We start from the raw sequence: 17,004 nt of genomic DNA on the forward strand, positions 1-17,004 counted from the left end.
CTATTTCTAAATTTTTAAGATTGGTTTTAAGGTCTGTTTTTTAATTTTTATAAATTGTACAGGGGTTGTTTAATTTAATTTGATTTTTACCTATGTGTATGATTATTTGTATGTTTTAAATTTATTCCTGTACACCGCCCCGAGTCCCTCCGGGGAGAGGGGGCGGTCTAGAAATTTAATTATTATTATTTTTTTATTATTATTATTATTATTATTATTATTATTATTATTATTATTATTATTATTATTATTATTATTATTATTATTATTATTATTATAGACACTGGCCCTGAAAATGTCAGCTTGGGGTTTCAGCACATTGAAATTGTCACATTAATATCTAAGTTGTCATTCTCTGCAAACAGCTGTGCAATGCTGGCGTCAAGGATTAAGCAGTCACTATTCATGATGGCGGTTGAGATCCCCTCATGGATCGATCGTGGGGTTGCTTCCCAAGTCAATCGGCGCCTGTGGCCGTTTAGCTCGAGGCGGTAAGCAAAATTTTCAGCTTGTTCCGCGTGCCTATCAACTGTACGATTGCAAAGAACTGCTGGTGACCATCGTATTTCTCCCATTTCTCCAGTACTACCAGGAAGTAGAAGCCAAAGCAAGCCTGCATCACAACCCAGTCAACAACTCCGGGAAGATTAATGTCTGTAGCAAGGAAAACAGTATCTTCTCCCTGTAGCGTTGTTATTGATTTGTGTTGGTGCATGAGGTGTGGCATGACAGCATCCAAAGAGCCTTGCCACTTACAAGAGGCCCCAGGGCACAGACAAGAGTAAGGCCTGAATTCGGCAAGGTTATCTCACAGCCGGAAGAGGCATATTTACAAGGAAACAGTTCGGAGTTGGCAACTTTTTCCATAGCCAAATTCCGAATGGAACCCAACGGTCCTCGGCAGGTCGGACAACAGGTGAGCTTGGGGCGACAATTGCTACAAATGAGCTGCCCGCTTTGGCACTGGAGGATAGGTGGCAGCACATAGTCAAAGCAGACGGGGCACTCAAAGACGCTGGCCAAGTCATTGTTGGAAGCGGTGGTGCCCGCCAAGGCAGGTACCCTTTGGGACGGTGTTCCCCTGGAGGTACCTGTCGGAAGTGCTGTGGCAGTCTGACGACTCATTTCGAACGAAGCGATCTCTCTCTGTTTTTTTCTCTTTCTCTCTCTCTCTCAGGGGGGAACGGCGCCCTTTCCACCGAAACCGCTTGGACATTGCGAGAGCCACAGCGATGGCTGTTTGGGGTTTGAAATAGCATGACGAATTTCCATCGGTGGTTAACAAGCTGGCTGCAAATGGAGAACAAAACAGCACTAAGTCCCTAACTTCTGAAGGTGACCCAGTTTTGGAATATATATTAACATCTCTACACACTGTTTACTACGTACCTGTGCAAGGGGGGCAACCAGCGGGCCAGCAAGAGAGCAGAAAGATCAAAACACCCACACACACTGGCAGCCGGCGTGGCCGGAGCGGCCCCGGCGGAGGAGGCGGAGGCGGCGGAGGCAGCGAGGGCGAGTCGGAGGCGTCGAGGGAGGGACCAGTGCCAAGCCGGCGGGTGGAGTTAGCAAGGAAGTGTAATAAATGTAGTAAATATATTTTATAAACAATTAAAAAATAAAAATTCCCAAGCAATAATTTAAAAAAGAGATTCTATAAATAAATAAAAATCCTTAAAAACCATTGTTAAGTATTCCACCAGCAATAATTTATACTATAACTATTTTAAGGTATTGTACCAGCCATAGTATACTGTAACCATTTCAAACTATTCCACACGCAATAATTTAAAATGAAACCATTAAAAATATTCCATACACAATAAATTACAATAAAACAATTTAAAACCATTCTATGCATAATACATTTTAAAGTATTGTGTATAGAATATTTTAAAATGGTTTATTTTAATTTATTTTGGATAGAATCTTTTTTAAAATAGTCTAAGACAATTTAAAAAAAGAATCCACACACAATAAATTGAAGTAAACCATTTTAAAATATTCTGCACTCAATACTTTTAAGTAAAATTATTTTAAAAAATTCTATGCACAATAAATAAAATATTATTTTAAAATACATTAAAAAATAAAAGAAAAAAACCCGGGTTACTTACCAGCAGGCAGAATCAGCAGCTCTCCAATGCGATGGATGGATGCAACAGCAGACAGCAGACAGGCAGAGAGGCAGCAGGACAGGTAAGATTGTTAGGTGGCCTGGCAGCCTTAGCCAGCCAGGCGAGGCTGGAGAGGGGCGCGCGGGGGGCTTTCGGCCTAGTCTCGCGGAGACTTGCCACCCACGCCAGCCTGGCGCTTCATCGAGGAAAGGCCCGGAGGCTTTTCCTCGGCGAAGCTAGCCTCCCGCTGGCCGCACGACCTACTCCAGCCCGGCGCTTCATCGAGGAAAGGCCCGGAGGCTTTTCCTTGGTGAAGCTAGCCTACCGCTGGCCATGCGACCTACTCCAGCCCAGCGCTTCATCGAGGAAAGGCCCGGAGGCTTTTCCTCGGCGAAGCTAGCCTCCCGCCGGCCGCGCGACCTACTCCAGCCCGGCGCGTCATCAAGGAAAGGCCCGGAGGCTTTTCCTCGGCGAAGCTAGCCTCCTGCCACCCGCGCAGCCTACTCCAGCCGGGCGCTTCATCGAGGAAAGGCCCGGAGGCCTTTCCTCGGCGAAGCTAGCCTCCCGCCACCCCCCTCGCGCTTAGTTGCTTACCTGAGGGAAGCAGCAAGCTCCTGGAAGGCGAAGGGAAGGGAGTTTTGAAGGAGGACCCGCTTTTAAACGGGTCGCCTCCAGCCCGCTCACTGATTGGCTGGACTCCAGCCAATCAGTGAGCGGCGGGCTGGGCTAGCAAGTTTAGTGCGGACGGGCGGGGGGAGCAAGCAGGCAAGCTGCGTTGGGACTGCAAGGGCGATCGAGCGACAGGGCCGGTGCCGGTTCCCAGAAGTTACTTCTGGGTCCGGTTACTTCCGGGTTCGGTCTGGAACCGGATCGCGCGATCTGGTGCGAACCGGTAGGAACCCACCACTGCTGCAGACCTGCCTTTTCAGCATGGAGGATATATCACCTTTTCTTTTATCCATTAATTGAAAAGCAATTAAATTCATTATGGATTGCAGTTTCGGTGTCCGAATGAGTCATCTCTGCTGTAGCACTTTTCTCCCACTTCAGCTAATTTAAAATATATATATTGTTCCCACTTTCATTTTCAAGATCTTTTATCTCATGCCCCATTTTTCTTCACAGTCTGGATTTGATCTGCTGAGGGTGCTTGAAAAATTCACCCGGGTGCACCTCAGCCTGTTTTTTCAGATGCTCTCCACAATGTCTACTGAGATTCTCAGGTCATGGCTCCCCCAAAGATGCTTTTCAAAAGGCAACTGGACTATTTGGGTTTTTTTTTTCACTCTTGAAGATGTCTAAAGAAAGGTTGAATCATGGTGACTGAACCAAACTTAGTTAATCTTAGTTAATGTTTCATTGTTCGTCCAAGCAACTTCCTCAGTCAGAGCAAAATTAGTTAGGTAGAGAGTTGTCAGAGAATTTGGTCCAGGTGCCTTGATCTAACCTTTAGACACTTTTGGTCTGGATGACTGAGTCACGGGTGGGCTTCAAAAATTGCAGCAATGGGTTCATTGTTCCCGTTGCTGAGTGGACGTGACCACGGTTTGTGTGAGGGGTGTTTTTTTCCCCTCCCCAGGCTCTGAAGGCTTTCCTTGAGCCTCTGGGAGGGTGAAAACTGCTTCCCCTGGGTTCCAGAGGTCAGAAACAGGCCAGTTTCAGGACTTCCGGAACTTTTGGTAGGCCCGTTTTTTGCCCTCCCTAGGGAATTTGCTTATGAATAGAACTATCTATCTCTTTATCTCTTAAGTGCTGACATCTGCTGAAGGCTATTAAGAAAGGTGGGGGGTATTAAGAGTGAGTCTACTTCCTGCCTTTTAAAAAAACATGCTTCTCCACTTCTCATCCAGGGAAATGTAATATTCTGCCTTTTTAATATTTCTCAAAATATTTCATTCTTCTAGGAGAGGGGTTCGAGGGCTAGCTTCCTACACTCTGATCTAGCTGGCTTCAAGCCGAATCTTCAGACAGAATATTTGGATAGGTTAGCATGGAAGTTCGGTATGTGATACCATGGAAGGTGTCTCAGAAATGATATTCATGCCTTTGCAGGAACAAAGGAAAGGAAAGCTCACAGGTTTGTTTCTTGAGTGACGTCAAGAGCAACTAAGTTTCTAATAAAAGATTTCAATTTTTTAAACCCTTATGTTAAAAAGGCTAAACAATATGTAAAGGTAAAGGTTCCCCTCGCACATATGTGCTAGTCATTCCCAACTCTAGGGGGCGGTACTCATTTCCGATTCAAAGCCGAAGAGCCAGCGCTGTCCGAAGATGTCTCCGTGGTCACGTGGCCGGCATGACTAAAAGCCCAAGGCGCACGGAACGCTGTTCCCTTCCCACCAAAAGTGGTTCCTATTTTTCTACTTGCATTTTTACATGCTTTCGAACTGCTAGGTGGGACTGTCAGCGTTCCAAATATCATGCAGAATTAAATCATTGTCCAAGGCAAAGTAGTCCTTAAAACTCCAATTTAATAAGACAGGCATGTTGGCATTAAGCTGGTGAATTTCAACTCTAATGTACATCCGGTGAATTCACCCAGTTAAAAGTTCATCATTTTCCCCCCCACCCCATAATTCATCACATGGTCCAATCTTCAACTTCCACGCTGGCATGTACACCCCTCTTCTTCCGGCCAGGTGTCGAGGTGCGGAGACAAAAGACGACCTTGAGCTTCTAAGAAATTCATAACAATACATTCCACAATCCTACTCCTTTCTATTCCCCCCTCCCAACTACTATACCAATGAAACAGCATATTATATATATGTTTTAATTATGTGGCAGGCCAAAGATCCTAAAAGGAACAGAATTACAGGCCTGACAGGGACAAGTAACGGGAGCTCACTCCATTACGCGGTGCTAGGGATTCGAACCGCCGAACTACCAACCTTTCTGATCGACAAGCTCAGTCTTAGCCACCGAGCCACCGCGTCCCAAACAATATGCATGGTGTCCTAAAAATTCTGCCCTTTTGACAGAATTCTTCCTGTTAGGCACTCAGGTAAATCTGACAGTTTCGAAATAAAAAGAGTTGCTATCATATTTTGTTTGTTTTTGTTTGAAAAAAATCAGGAAGCAGATGGTAAAAATGGACGGATGACTTGCACAAATCGGATAATTCTCTCAACATGAAACGCGGGGTCCCCCTAGGATTGGGAGTCAAGTTAATGTTATTTCAGAAGAACAAAACAACCAGAAGATAGCAGTGAATTTTTTTAAAAAAAAAAGGGGGGGGGGATTTTGCGGCAACATCAAATAATTGGAGGCTATGAGAACAAAAGGGGAGAATGAAACTCCCCCCCCCCCTAAAGGATTATCTAAACGGAGCCAGGAGGACAAAAAGAAGAAGAAAAGTTTAATGTTAAGAGAATATAAAGTCACAGAGTTTGGATTTTTTTAAAAAATGGTTTTAACTTTATATAAATGTTATTGGTTCCTGGAGTAGTTTTTCCCATAAACAAGTGCTTTATACAAGTCGCCTTATATAAGTTGCTGGGTGTGAACGGGGATTCCCATATAGTGAATAGCAAAGGTGTTCACTTGTATTTCAAGTGTGCAAAAACCACTTTATAAAGTGTCACTTGGAAGATCTCTCAGAAAGATGTCTATTGGGAGGCAATGCAGATGTTGCCAAGGAATGGTGATGTACAAAACCACTGCTGGAAAGTTCAGGGAGAAAAGTAGGAGACTTTTGTGGGGTCCTTGGTACTTTATGACCTTGGTTGTTTTCTTGTAGATGCTTCATGATTGAACTAGGTAAAATCACTTGTATGTAAACTGAGAGAGCAAACCAAACTGCCTTCTAGCACTGATGCTGTTACCTAGTTGGGTCATGAGATATCTGCAAGAAAACAACCATGCTCAGAGAACACCAAGGACTCCACTGTCCTCCTCCTCCTCCTCCTCCTCCTCCTCCTCCTCCTCCTCCTCCTCCTCCTCCTCCTCCTCCTCCTCCTCCTCCTCCTCCTCCTCCTCCTCCTCCCCGCTAACCCTATCTCCCTTCGAGCACTGATGGTGTTACCTAGTTGGGTCATGAGAGGTCTGCAAGGAAAAGCAGCAAGCTCAGAGAGCACCAAGGATCAACCCTGAGCTCAGAGAGAGCCAATGACCCCACAGTCCTTCTCCTCCTCCTCCTCCTCCTCTCCGCAAACCCTATCCCCTTCGAGCACTGATGATGTTACCTAGTTGGGTCATGAGAGGTCTGCAAGGAAAAGCATCAAGTTCAGAAAGCCCCAAGGACCCCACCGTTCACCCCTGAGCTACAAACATTCTCCTCTATTAATTCACATGGGGGGGGGGGTTTCTTCCTGCCGGAAACGGCAGATCTTCCTGATATATTTCTAAGGTGGAATGCTTGGATTACTCCTCTCAGCTTTGCTAAAACAGGCCAATTGCAGGCAGCAGGTTGGGCAAAGGCTGAGATACGTCGGGGATTTGCAGAAGAAGATGGAAAAGCCTGTTCAGCTCAGCAGTCTAAGCTGGGAGCATTGATGTATTTCACTTGGAGTCAACAAGCTTCTCCCCGTACTTCAAAGAAGCTTGTTGACTTTAGCAGATCGCCTGCCTTCGTTCACACAAAGTTGCATGGATTGCAACAGGCTGCCAGTTCCAATCCGTTCATGCAGAAATCACATTTCTGCACGAGAGAGTCGAATGGAATTTCTGCTTAGAGGAAGGGAAAACAATCCCTTGCAATCACCGGCTTCCTAAATTATAATACCAGCTCTGCCTTTATGCTCTAGCAAATTATGGCAATTGAGAATTATGCCATGCCTTTCTTTCGGTGCTACACATGGCAGGTTTCCTGAACTCCGTGGCTCGGTGATGGACAATGCATTCCCTCTCTTTTAATTTTCGATGTGGTTCTCCTGGATTTATGGAATAATAGGGGCTCCCCCTGGTGACTAATGGGAAACCTACAAATTCCCATAGCTCATTACTAAGGCGGCTAGATTTAGAATCCGTGTCTCTCTTGAATGCACATTGTCTTAGTTCGTCTCTGCAGCAACAGCTGCATAGAGGCCCATAGCACGAGAAAGAAAGTGATTTTTTGGGGGTCCTTGTGGTTTTTCTTGTTTTTGTTTATGATTCCCCCTAGAAATTCCCAGCCAGCTTCGTCCTTTGAGTGACCGTGTGTCTTTCTACAAGCAGGTTGCAATTAAGATCTTGGTAGCTGGTTAGGAAAATTTATCAGGACATATTTTTGAGCAACCTTATTTTGCCAGGTTCCCTAATTGTTCTGTTAGGATATTAAATTTAATAGCTGGGAAAGTGGGTTGTCCAATGAGCCAGAACACACAGAAATAGTTGATTGATTGGAGAGGGCTGGCTCCTGCATGAGGCAATCTGTGCTGTGATTGGTTGCTGTGGGTGTGGAAGGGGAGTATCCACTTTTTCCCGCCTTTTTCTTCTGTGGTCTCTGGATGCTGTTTGATTTACCTCATGATGTTACTAATGTGCCCCATATGCTCTGAGATTTATATATTTATATATTTTTATTCCTCCTCTTCCCTCTCCTCTCTCCTTGTCCTCTTCCTCTCTCCTCCTCTCTCCTTCTCCTTCTCCCTCTGCCTCCTGCTCCTGCTCCTCTCTCCTCCTCCATCTGTCACTTCCTCCTCCTCTCTCCTCCCCCCTCTCTCCTCCTCCTCTCTCCTCCTTCTCCCTCTATCTCCTCCTCCTCTTCCTCTCCTTCTCTTCTTCCTCCTCCTCTCCTCCCCCTCTCCTCCTCTTTCCTCCTCCTCCTCCTTCTCCCTCTATCTCCTCTTCCTCTCCTTCTCCTCTTCCTCCTCCTCTCTCCTCCCCCTCTCTCTCCTCCTCTTTCCTCCTCCTCTCTCCTTCTCTCTCTATCTCCTCCTCTTCCTCCTCCTTCTCCTCTTCCTCCTCCTCTCTCCTCCCCCTCCCTCTCCTCCTCTTTCCTCCTCCTCTCTCCTCCTTCTCCCTCTATCTCCTCCTCCTCTTCCTCTTTCTTCTCCTCTTCCTCCAGCACTGAAAAAAGTGACTTACAGCCAGTCCTCCCACTTAATGACCGTCACAGCTCCCCAAAATCACACAATCAAAATTCAGGTGCTTTGCAACCAACACGTTCCCAGGGGTGCTACGGCCGGCGCTACTGCTGGTTTGCTCCTGCGCACTGGATGCGGGTTGTGCGCGCATGCACACTTCAATATAAATTGTTCTGCGCAAGCACAAAACTAAAAAACAAGATGGCACGGACTGGGGAAACAACCCAGGCCGCCATACCACTACTGGTTCGGCCAAACCGGTCCTAACCGGTAGGAACTCACCACTGGTACTTCCGATAGCTGCAGCATCCTGTGGTCATCAGTGATCCACCATTTGCAATTTTCCCAGCCAGCTTCCAGCAAAGGAAGACAAGAGGGAAGCCACATTCTACAATTGAATAGTTCACTTAACAACTGCAACGATTCTCTCAACAACTGTGACAAAAAGGGGGAGCAAAGTCAAGCAGGATTCACTTAACAACTGCCTTGCTTAGTGACAGAAATTCTGCTCCTTACTGAGTGCTCCCTGTAGTTCTACAATTGTGGGTTATTCCAGTGCCTTACTGGATTCGTATCCTATCTTTTTCCTCTAGTGAACAAGCAAAACAGATGACCACATTTGTAATGTCAAAAATAGAATATGGGATATTATAATTATTGTGTTCATTCTAAATATAATAAAGTCAGTGACAGTCATAGGCCTGGCACAACGAAAGCTTCTTTACATAGAATCATGTTGATGGACTGAATCCAAATAAAAATATTTGAAATGTTAACAGATGGGAAGTGAACCAGAACTCCTGAGAATATAATATAAAGCTTGGGAGAATGCTGAAAATAGACATGTAAAGGCAGAATGTCAATTTTTATCACCAGATCTCTTCCATGAAACTTTTCCTGTTCAGGAAAGGCCATAAATTTTGGACCATTTTCTTTAGAGAAAAAAAAATGAACAAGTGGAGATACAAGTAGTTCTCGGCTTATGACCACAACTGAGCCCAAGATTTATGTTCCTAAGCGAGACAATTTGAGTGAGTTTTACCCCATTTTATGACCTGTCTTTCCACAGTTGTTAAGAGAATCACTGCAGTTGTTAAGTCAGTAGCATAGTTGTTAAGTGAATATGACTTCCCAATGCATTGACTTTGCTTGTCAGGAGGTTGCAAAAGAGGATATCGCAAGGCCCCAGGACACCGCAACCAGAGGTGGTATTCAGCCAGTTCGGACCGGTTCGTCCGAACCGGTAGTGGAAATTGTGGGTCCCCCCCCTGACTCTATGCTGTCCTATTTAGACACCTTTTTTGAGGCCGGGTGTATGCGCAGAAGGTGCATGCACAAGCAAAGCGCTTGCGTGGAAGGACAGGCGCATGCGTGGAAGCCAGAGGGCGCACACATGGCGAACCGGTGGTAACAAAATGTGAAACCCACCCCTGCCTGCAACCATCATAAATATGAACCGAATTTTGATCACGCCATCGTAAGGATGCTGCAATGGTTGTATGTGTGAAAAACAGCCATAAGTCACTTTTTTGAGTGCCGTTGTAACTTAGAATGATCACTAAATAAATGGTGGTAAGTTGAGAACTTCCCTGTATGATTGGGTTATATTAAATTATGCACAATGGGGGAAATGAGAAATTTGGGAATAGTTTTTCCCCCTTCTCATTTAGGCAGTGGATTCAGGACCATCAAATGGAATTAAATATGGAGAGAGAAAGACTGGAGAAAAGGATTTATTTACTTATGGATGGATTTATAACCTGCTACTATTTCACTGACTCCTGGTGGTTTGCCACAGCTGAAATATAATCGTGGCAATCGACATAACCATGGGAAGAGATATAAAAATAGAATAAATTTAGGGCAATTTAAAAATCCACGCAGCATGCAACTTCAGGCAATATTTCAGCTGAAGCCGCAAATCTTCAATGAAAAGCTCCATTTTTAATTGTGTTCAGAAAAGTCAGCCTTGCTTCTCAGTGGAGGAATCTTTCCTACCAGACCTTCTTATCTCCAATCTTGTTTGTATATACTAAATCGTCTCCAGTCTTCTTATCTTCTTATAGTAAATCTTTTTTGTATGGAGTAAAACTATGGAATGAGCTAGCATCAAAGATGGGTCTGGCCACCAATTTAAACCATCATTGATTTATTTTTATTTTTTTAAACAAGCATATAAAATACACACACACAAAACTTAGGCGTACAACACATTTACACAGTGCAATACAAACAGGAGCTTCCTGTTCTTTCTAGTAGCAATTATCAATCGATAGCGCTCACCTTATATTATTTCCCATTCAATTGTATTTCATTTGAGTTTCACCATTCTTAACTTTCTTATTTTACTCATAACTATTATTTTTGAGTTTTGTTACATTCCTTCATTGATTCTTGTTTCTTTCCTCCATCCACCTATACCATTTATCCCATATCTGGTAGAATTCTGATTCTTCTTTTCCCTGAATCTCTTTAGTTAGTTTGTCCATTTCAGCACAGTCCATAACCTTTCTTATTACTTCATCTTCACTTGGAATTAGTTTGTTTTTCCATTTCTGGGCATAGGCAATCCTTGCCGCCGTAGTTATATGTAGTATTAAATACTGGATTTCTTTTTTGTATTTCGCAGACATTATTCCTAATAAAAAGATTTCCGGTTTCCATTCTATTTTAACCCCCGTTATTGCCTCCAGCCAATTTTTGATCTTTTTCCAAATTTTTTTAGCCTCCTCACAGGTCCACCATAAATGGTAATATGTTCCGTGTATCGATTCGCATTTCCAACATTTTGGGGAGGTATTTGTTGATATTTTAGCTAACCTTGTTGGTGCCAGGTGCCATCTATAAAACATTTTGTACTGGTTTTCCTTGTATGCAAAACCATCATGGATTTAAATGGGATCTAGATTATTAATGACCGATTTAGCTACCAACATTCAGCAGTATCTGAATCAGAGGTGAATTGCTACCAGTTCAGCCCAGTTCGGCCCAACCAGTAGTGGAGTGTTGGCCTGGGTTGCAGAACTGGCAGTGACCCAAGCTTGCCACGCCCCCGAACGGGTTGCTGCTGCCTCCCAGCCTCCCATCTTATCTTCTTTTGTTGCCATGCCATGAACAGGAGAACGGAGCTGGAAAGCAGGTTAGTGGGAGGGGGAGGGAATGGGGATTTTGCAGTAATCTTCCCCCAGGAGTGGGGAGAAAATGGAGATTTTGCAGTATCCTTCCCCTGCACGCACACAAAGCCACACCATGTCTACAAAGCCAAGGCCACAGACCTGGTAGTAAAAAATTTGAATCCTACCACTGATGTCTAATCTATCAGTCTATCAGAATGCAGCATTGCAGACTAACTCTGCCCATTGCCAGGAGTTCGATCCTGACCAGCTCAAGGTTGACTCAGATTGTTGGGGGCGATATGCTGACTCTGTAAACCACTTAGAGAAGGCACTGTGAAGCACTGTGAAGCGGTATATAAGTCTAAGTGCTATTGCCATAAGATCATTAGATTTACAAAATATCTTAAGTTCGGGAAGCCACGGCCTGTATCTCTGAGAACATTCTGGCAATGAGGATCAGCAGTACGACTTACATGTCTTTGCGGGCTTAGCACGGTGAGACATAAGCTGCTGAACTGGATGTCCTTTAGCCAGATTTCCCCAGAGTCACATTTTTCAGCGTTGTGGCTGTCTTTTTTCCCCAGAAACAGCGTGGGGTCATTCATGAGTGGCTCATAAAATGGGGGTGAGGCTGGAAAGAATAGAAACCAAATGTTCAGTCCTAGGCAGACATATTGTTGCTCCAAAATCATATTGATGAAGAGACTCACCAAGCGTTGCTTTAAACCCACAAGCTAATCTTTTTTTTTTTAATAAATATTTTTTTTCATTTTTCGATTGCAAAAATAAACATCCCCTCTTTCCTTATGCAGTGTGTCATCAAACATCTCTGTGCAACATCATTCCTCATTTGCCACATCTTTCACATTCATAGTAACATTCTTTCCCTAAACCAGTGATAGCACTGAGTATCCAAACTGGAACATGTGTGCATGTGTGCGCACTAGAGTGTCGGAAACTAGAAGACCAACTGGCTAGTGCGCACATGCTTGTTTTTTGGGCATTTTCAGGCTGTTTTGGGCCATTTTCAGGTTATTTTTCAGCTGTTTTGCAGGGTGGAAAAATGGCTGGGGAAGAAATTTTCAGGCATAATATAGAGTTAGATAAATGGGATAAACTATGGGAAAGAAATTATAAATTTACGACGGCAGTAGCTTACAAAGAAAACCTCTATAAAATGTTTTATAGCTGGCATTTGCCCCCAGTGAGATTGACCAAAATGTACCCAAATTTATCCCCCAATTGTTGGAGATGTAGGCACAAGTCTGGAACATTCTACCATATGTGGTGGACGTGCCCCATCACGAGGAAATACTGGTGCAAAATTCGGAAATGGTTGGAAGAAATTACAGAGCAAAAAATGGAACTCAAACCAGAAGCACTCTTATTAGGACCCCTAGATAAAAAAATGGATAAACCGCTTCAATACATGATAATACATATACTCACTGCAGCTAGGATTGCTTTAGCACAAAATTGGAAACAAATAAATACACCCGCAGATGAAACAATAATCAGAAAAGTACTCGAATGTGCAGAGATGGACAAAATGACCATCAAAATAAAACTGAGGAGAAATTTCCTGACAGTTAGAACAATTAATCAGAGGAACAGAAGTTGGCTCCAGAAGTTGTGAACGTCCCAGCACTGGAAGTCTTTAAGAAGATGTTGGATAGCCATCTGTCTGAAACCGGTATAGGGTTTCCTGCCTAGGCAGGGGGTTGGACTAGAAGACCTCCAAGGTCCCTTCCAACTCTACTATTGTATTGTATTGTATTGACCATAGAACTAAAAGAAAGAAGAAGACTTGGATGTCTATAAAATTTGGGATAGAATTTATAAGTGGCTAGAAAACAGAAGCCAAAACAGAAAATAGAGAATGTAGATATAAAGGTGATATAAATAATTAATATTATTGTAAGTGTTACTACAGCTGTTGTTTTATTATATGACAAAGTAAAAGCATCAGGAAGGCAATGCAAAATGGAGAACTAGAAGGGCTAAATATGAAAGCCAATACAGAATTGCTTTACATTATTATGTATGTTTTGTGTTTTGTTTTTTCTTGTTGTGTTTTTCTTTCTGTTTTTAAAGATTAAAATGTTCAATAAAAACTATTTTAAAAAAAGAAAAAGAAAAAGGCCCCAAAACAGCCTGGAAAATGGCCGTTTTGGGGGCTGTTTTCAGGCTGTGAAGACCAGCTGGCCAGCGCGCATGAAGAGCAGCTGGCAATGGTGCGCATGCCCATAGAGAGAACTCTGCCTGCCATCTCTGGCACGCATGCCATAGGTTCACCATCACGGCCCCAAACTTAATATTATGATATATTAAACATTTAAACATGATCAAACTCTCAATTTTTCTTCTTAATATCCTCTAGTGATAATGCCATATTAACATTAAACATCATTATTCTCATCATACACATACTAATTTTTATTCTCCAGCCATTGGTAAAATACTTCCCAAATCATTTAATATTCAGTTGGCTCTTTCTCCTTCATTGCTAATGTTAATCTGTTCATTTCTGCAAACTCACAGACACGCCAGACGCACGCTCTGCACAGGTGCACATTCACACAAAAATAGATCTGTGCCAGTGTGGGTTACGACTAGTACGCCCCAGTACGGGCGTACCGGTGCCTGCCGGGAGCACTAGGTACTGTTCCAGTACGGTGCTCAGGAGGGCCCGCCGACCTGCCCAGGCTCCTTACCTATATTTCAGCTGTTCAGGGCTTCCCCACATGCGCATGGAGCGTATGGGCCTGCGCGACGCTCCGCCGAGCAGCTGGAGTATTGCGGAGGGGTTGCGGAGGGGTTGCAGAGGCATTGCAGAGGCGCTGCGGAGGCGTTCCGGAGCATCACGGGCAGTAAGTATGCATGCATGCGCTGTGCACATTCATATGAGGGATGCCCAGCCCCATTGCACTGTACCGGTTGCAACGGGATACGGAATCCACCACTTGTCTGTGCATGCAGAAAATGTTAAAAAAAGGGAAAATATAAATTTGTGCAACTGCAATTGTTCTGCCCATGCGCAGAACCAAAAATCAAGATGGTGGCCCCGCAGGAGAACTGGTTCAGGGGCGTGGCAGGCCTGAGTTGCTGCCGGTTCCAACGACCCAGGCCGCCAAATCATTACTGGTTCGACCGAACCGGTCCGAACCGGTAGGAATCCACCTCTGATAGGAAGATTTAGGTATTTGGTGGCACTCCAACATTTACTCACAAGCTAATCTTTTGTAGGAGCCTATCGGTTCTGAAAACAAGGCTAAAAAAAAACAAAACACCCCAAACAAAACAAATCCAAGAGTGCTCCAAATAAAGTTTTTAAAAATCTGGGCAGCTTATCTTCCTTTAAACAAACAACTTCTAGGAGCTTGACTGTGGAAAGGTGTTTTGCATTAAAGAAAGCCTTTGATGTGGAAATCGTGATTGTTTCAACCCGGTAGCTCAATGACCTCGGTTTGCTTTTTGCAACTAATATATTGTGTGTTTGCATGTACCTGTGAATGCATCTTGGTGTTTCCCCTTGGACTAAAACGCTGGCCCTTTGCTGAAAAATTGTTGGTAGCCGATGTGGAGGAGGAAACATTATTTTGCATGTTTGTTTCAAGGAAAAGTACACATCAAATCGATTTTTGGATTTGTTGGCGCATATTTCATCTCTTATTCATGGCTTGGCAGGGGCCTTGCAGATCACTTAGATTAAACCCCTGCCCTGCTTATGTGGCTTGTGCAAAGTGTTAAAAGGGCCGTAAGAAAGTTTTGGAAAGAAAATTCAAAGGCGCAGTCCTTATCTTCTAGATCAGTGTTTCTCAAACTTGGTGACTTTAAGTCCTGTGGACTTCAACTCCCAGAATCAGCTGGCTGGGGGATTCTGGGAGTTGAAGTCCACAGGACTTAAAGTCACCAAGTTTGAGAAACACTGTTCTAGATAGAAGGACCTCCATGGATCCAGCCTGCCACATGGGCCCATTCAATATTAATTGTAGTGATAGAGAAATATTTGTAGCTTAGGGTTGAACTCTGGATCTTTGGTGTTCTCTGAAATTGATCCTTTTCTTGCAGACATCTCATGACCCAACTAGTTAACATCATCAGTGCTAGAAGGGAATGGGATTGGTGGAGTGGAGAGGAGGAGGAGGAGGACTGTGAGTCTTTGATGCAGAGGTGGGTTTCACATAATTTTACCACCGGATTGCTGCGCACTGAAACTGTGAGCGCACGGAGCACAAGTCACCACTACCGGTTTGCCCAAACTGGTCCAAAACGACTGCATACCGTCACTGTTTTGATGCTCTCTGAGCTTTGTGGTTTTCTTGCAGATGTTTCATTACCCAAATCATCAGTGATGGAAGGAAGAGCAGTATATTGCTTTCTGTATATATATACAAGTGTCTTGCCCTGTCAGTGTTGGTGGAGGTATTCTTAGTGATTCCTTGATTAGACTGCTGGATGGTTTGTCTGCTTCAAGAACTTAATTTCTGGCCACTTCCAACAGCTAGGATGAATTATTTGCCTCTATCTTACTCTGAAATAAACATGTTACTCAAAGAGAAATAAACTCTGCCTCTTTGATTGTGCGAGGTCAGGACTAGATTTCATGCTTGACAACGACAGTAGGCTGGGGGGGAAAATGCTCTCAGCTCAAGTTAAGTTCTTAGTGAATTTATTCAACTTTAAGGGCCCTTCTTCCAGGAAAATTCTCAATTCTGGATCTATTCTATAGTTCTGAGGGCGCAGCTGTTAGAATGCAGTACTGCAGGCTGACTCTGCCCACTGCCAGCAGTTCAATCCTGACCGGCTCAAGGTTAACTCAGCTTTCTATCCTTCTGAGGTTGGTAAAATGAGGACCTAGATTGTTGGGGGCAATATGTTGACTCTGTAAACTGCCCAGAACATGCTGTAAAGCATTATGGGGCAGGGTATAAATCAGAGCTGGGATTCACTTACCTTCCCTATCGGTTCACAAATATACTCGTGCATTACGTTGGGGCAAGTGGGCGGAACCTCCTGTAGCCACCGCTACCGATTCTCCTGAACCAGAGAGAACCGGCTGAATCACATCTTTGGTATAAGTCTAAGGCTGGACGAGCCCTGATATTCTTTGGTGGCATTTCATCTAGTGATGAACCAGACCCAATTTTGTTTAGGGAAACTTGTGTTCTGCGTATAACCTTATCAAGCATATTTAATTTGAATTCAGTTAATTAGTTTTGCTCTCCCCACACTACTTTTTTGGAATATATTCATCCGGCACACATTGCAAGGTCAAATATGTTTTTTTTTTGGCCTGGGGGGTGCAAAACATATTTTAATATGATAGTAGATTTAGAAACCTCTAGGTTAACTGGGGATTTTGAAGTGAGCAACCTGCTGATTTTATAACTGCAGCTACTGCCATCTTCTAAGGAGACGCAGAAGGTGGGATTCAGAGGAGAGGAAGTGGTATGTGTCTATGTCCTTAGGCCATGTCTCTCAACCGTGACCAACCAAGGCTGCCTAGGGCAGTGTTTCTCAACCTTGACAATGTGAAGACGTGTGGACTTCAACTCCCAGAATCCCACATGATGTGGAATTCATTTAGGTCTATTCATGAAGTGATTCTAGGTTCTTTCCCCCGACAGTAACAGGGAATAAGAGGGTTTGATATCAAGAGAGACAACCAAGAAAAGGTTTTTTTGGGGGAAAATGGTTAGCTGCATCAAGTTACATAAAGTTATGATCTGCATTTGGAAGTTAGCAATCATAAACCATGAACAT

The 17,004-nt window shown here is 43.9% G+C and overlaps 1 pseudogene across 1 annotated transcript; it reads right to left on the reverse strand.

Moving 5' to 3' along the window:
• Positions 1–283: 283 nt before the first annotated feature.
• LOC309395846 (E3 ubiquitin-protein ligase SIAH1-like) lies at positions 284–1,167 on the reverse strand (annotated as a pseudogene). The gene has a single exon. The product of its transcript is annotated as an E3 ubiquitin-protein ligase SIAH1-like (transcript).
• Positions 1,168–17,004: the final 15,837 nt, after the last annotated feature.

This window comes from Natrix helvetica, assembly GCF_964273705.1.
Source record: "Natrix helvetica genome assembly, chromosome: 7".
Lineage (NCBI taxonomy): Eukaryota > Metazoa > Chordata > Lepidosauria > Squamata > Natricidae > Natrix > Natrix helvetica.